The sequence below is a fragment of the Sus scrofa genome, chromosome X (assembly GCF_054392235.1).
Source record: "Sus scrofa isolate SSC_HxYL_T2T_F1_AM1 chromosome X, Sscrofa_HxYL_maternal_Yorkshire_Landrace_v2.0, whole genome shotgun sequence".
NCBI lineage: Eukaryota > Metazoa > Chordata > Mammalia > Artiodactyla > Suidae > Sus > Sus scrofa.
In genome coordinates this window covers 103057969-103062373 of record NC_139401.1, presented here as the reverse complement: position 1 = coordinate 103062373, position 4405 = coordinate 103057969, and the positions used below count along the sequence as shown (strand labels likewise).

At 39.3% G+C, this 4405-nt stretch overlaps 1 pseudogene; it reads left to right on the top strand.

The window, feature by feature from the left end:
* The first annotated feature begins 1625 nt into the window (after nucleotides 1-1625).
* Nucleotides 1626-3635, top strand: LOC100623994 (dnaJ homolog subfamily B member 6 pseudogene; annotated as a pseudogene).
* The last annotated feature ends 770 nt before the right edge of the window (nucleotides 3636-4405 follow it).

Below are 4405 nucleotides of genomic sequence, written 5' to 3'. Positions count from 1 at the left end.
CACCGAAATTAGATCATGGCCTTATCTATACAATGCTACATTTTTTCTTTTGCAAATGAAACATAGTCCCAAAACCATTTGAAATCAAAGATTAGCTATGGTTTTGACAAAAGCATCTATCATCTTGAGTACAGATAGGGTTATTTGCAATTTTGAATCTTCTACCATAAGAGCAGATAAGCTTTAAAAAATTGAATGCCACTAGGGTAAAGTTTTTTTATAGGGTAAGCGGCCAGGTAAAGGTGAGATAAGACAAATGAAAACCAGGAAGTTATCCAATGCTCAAAATGGGAAAGAATGCTTAATTTGATCAACTGGCACTATGTTTCTGTAACAGTTACAAGAGTCACTAATACTTCTTGAGCTTCTGAGAGTTTTAGGTTCTAAGTGCCATTTATGTGTGCTATCATTTAATTTCCACAACAAATATACAAGGAAGTTATATCTTTTTTTCAGATGGGAGAACAGACTATTTGCACATAATCATATACATGGTAGAGTTAGGATTTGAACCCAACTTCTGACTCCAGAGCCCATAATGTTAAGCAATGCATTAAGAACATAAACTCAGTTACTTCTGGATGCAGCACATTCCAGCAGGAGACAATTGCATACATCTAGGACAGCCACCTTTTTTTAAGCTTATAATACAGCTAGATATACATGACACAAACATTTAAAAGGCTAAAAAATGTTGACAGTGCACAAGTCAGCACAAATGAACATATTAACCAGTTCATGAGCTCCAAGAAGAGCTGGAATGAAAAAAAAAAAAAAAAAAAAAAAACATGATGAGAGCAAGGGTTGAGCTGACAAGCATGTGCCAAGAGTTTGAGCTATTTAAAGATGGGATAACCTGCTTAAGCCAAGAGTAAATTCTCATCGTGGGAGGGGCTCCCCACATTGGCTAGATGGGCAAATATTAGGCAGATCGACTTGGGTTGTTTTAAATGACTTCTAAAGTCCCACCAACACTGAGATTCTGTGATTTAGTCAACCTATTTTGAATAGCCACTATGTGCCTAATGCTAGGACAAGCTCCTCTCACAAAGAGAGATAAGACACATCATCATGGAATATACAGTTCAGTGGGGCAGTTAGCACAAACCCAGAAATGTAGAATGAAGTGTAATAAGTGCTCACAGGACATAGGAGCAAAGAAGACCTACACCTATCTCAAACTGGGAAGGGAAAATAAACGATAAATCAGACATTGCTTAGAGGTGAAACATTTGAAGGAAGAGTAAAAATTAGCCAGGTGTTCTAGTTATTCATTGCAACGTAATGAACCATCTCTGAAACATAAAATAATCATTTCATAACTTGGGTATCTACTTAGCAGCTAGGCTGGTTAGCAGGATGCAGGACAGTTTCACTCACATGCCTCGGTACCTTGGAGAAGATGGCTCTAGAGATGGTTCTCAGCTAGAACCCTCCCTTCTCTCCATGAAGTCTCAGGGCTTCTCCATAAGAGACGTCCAGCAGGGTAGGTAGGTTCTTAACAAGGTGGCTCTGGGCACCAAGAACGAGTGCTCTAAGAGATAAAGATGGAGGTTGAAAAGCTTCTTATATCTTAGCCTTGGAAATCAAGCAATATCACTGCCAACGAAATTTATTGGTTACACATGGGTCAGTGTGGTGGGGACACATAAATATGTAAATAATTGGGAGGTGTGGCTTATTTGAGGCCAGCACAGAGTCTAATTACCACACCTAGCTAAGAGGTTTGGGAGATTAAGAGGAGGCAATTTTCAGCTAGAAGGGATATCGTGCATGAAGACAGAGGCTTATAAGAATAAATCCTGAGAAACACCAGGTTGCCGCTATCACCAGCGCAGCAAGCATGAGCTGAGAGAAGACCTGGGCAATACCCCCACTACTTCACCTTCCTGCCATCAGCTCCCACATCCTAGGTGACCTTAAAACCAGAAACGAGTTTCCTTTCAACAGCCTGTCAAAACATAGTAGACTATTACGAAGTTCTGGCGTGCAGAGACATGCTTCAACCTTTTAAGGTTATTAAAAAGACATATTGGAAACTAGCACTGAAGTGGCATCCAGATAAATCCTGAGCATAAAGAATAAGCAGAGAGAAGTTCAAGCAAGTAGGTGAGGCTTATGAGATATTACCAGATGCTAAAAAACAGGATATCTGTGACAAATATGGCAAGGAAGGGTAATATGGTAAAGGTGGAGATGGAAGTCATTTTAACAGTCCAATTCAGTTTGGCTTCACATTCCTTAACCCAGGTGAAGTGTTCAGGGAATTTTTTGGTGGATGGGATCTGTTTTCTTTCAACTTCAAATACCCATTTGAGGCCTTTTGCGGGGGGTGGGGGGGATCCAGAGGGTAGAAGTTGAGGCACAGGGTCTTCTTCTCTACCTTTAGTGGATTTCCACCTTTTGGAGGGGGATATTCATTTGGCATAGGATTAATTTCTTTCAGTTCCCTAAATCATGAGGGTCTCATTTCATTTTCTTCCACTGTTGTTTGGCAGTAGTGGGATGGACAACTTCAAATCTATATCAACTTCTAAAATTGGTAATGCCAGGAGTTCCCATAGTGGCGCAGTGGAAACAAATCCAACCAGGAACCATGAGGTTGCGGGTTTGATCCCTGGCCTCACTCAGTGGGTTAAGGATCCAGCGTTGCCATGAGCTGTGGTGTAGGTTGCAGACACGGCTCTGATCTGGTGTTGCTGTGGCTCTGGCGTGTGGCAGCAGCTGCAGCTCCGATTAGACCCCTAGTCTGGGAACCTCCATATGCCACAAGTGTGGCCCTAAAAAAAAAAAGACAAAAAGATAAAAAAATTGGTAATGGCAGAAAAATCACTCCAAAGAGAATTGTCAAGGATGTTCATTCAAGAAAGAATGGAAGTTGAGGATGACTAGTTAGTTTTTAAGGCTAAATAATAAGCAGCAGCTGCTATGCTTGGTTAACAAGTAATTCAATGCATGCATTTAACAGAAATGTTAACCACAATAAGCTTCATTTGAAGACTGACAGGCACTTTTTTGGGGTTTGGGGGGCACGCTCACATGGCATGTGGAAATTCCTGGGCCTGGGATTGAACAGGTGCCACAACAGCTACCCAAGCCACTTCGGTGACAATGCTGGATTCTTAACTGGCTGCACCACAAGAGAACTCCAGGAAATTTTTTCTAGATGTCAAATGAACTCAACTTTCATTATAGCTGTACCTAAAGTATATATAAACAGCTCATCCAAGCCACTGTGAGTTTATTGTTGGGACCACATAATAGGACAATTTTTTTGTCCTTAAAATTATAGTAAATCTTTGCATGTACTTTGCTTTTCTAATGTAATCTTGAATAGAAAGATTAAATAGATTTAATAGTAAATGACTCTTTCTTATAATAACACTAGTATAGACCTACCTTTCTATTGTGTTTGCAATGTGAGCCAAGTAGTGTCAGCCTGCTGTGAAGTTAATATTGCCAGGATGAATCTTCCACAAAAATAATCTCAATTTTTTTTCAGTATTTTGTCGTGGAAAATATTACTGCATTAATGGTAATGTATTTCTGGTTTAATTAATATAAATTGAATATGTTTTCTAGTGTTCATTAATGCTGGCAACTTAAGTTTTGACAACAATTTTATTGAAGTATAATTGACTTACAATATTATATTAGTTTCATACTTAAAACATAATTATTTGATATTTTATAGATTATATTGCATAGAAATTTATTATAAAATATTGCCTATATACCCTGTGCTGTACATCCTTGTATCTTATTTATTTATTTATTTATTTATTTATTTTTTGTCTTTTGTCTTTTTTGTTGTTGTTTTGTTGTTGTTGTAGTTGTTGCTATTTCTTGGGCCGCTCCCGCGGCATATGGAGGTTCCCAGGCTAGGGGTCGAATCGGAGCTGGAGCCACCGGCCTACGCCAGAGCCACAGCAACGCGGGATCCGAGCCGCGTCTGCAACCTACACCACAGCTCACGGCAACGCCGGATCGTTAACCCACTGAGCAAGGGCAGGGACCGAACCCGCAACCTCATGGTTCCTAGTCGGATTCGTTAACCACTGCGCCACGACGGGAACTCCTTATTTATTTTATACTTAGTAGTTTGTACCTCTTAATCCCCTTCACCTATTTTGCCCCTCCCCCTACCTATCTTCCCCCTCGTAGTCACTAATTTGCTCTCTGTATCTGTGATACTGTTTTGTTATATTAATTTGTTTTATTTTTAGAGTCCACATGTAAGTGAAAACATACAGTATTTGTTTTTCTCTGACTTATTTCACTAAGCATAATACCTTCCAGTTCCATCCATGTTGCAAATAGGAAAATCTCATTTTTTTATAAGGCTAAAGTAATATTCAATTGTGTGTACGTGTGTGTACATATAAAATGTGTGTACATATAAAAT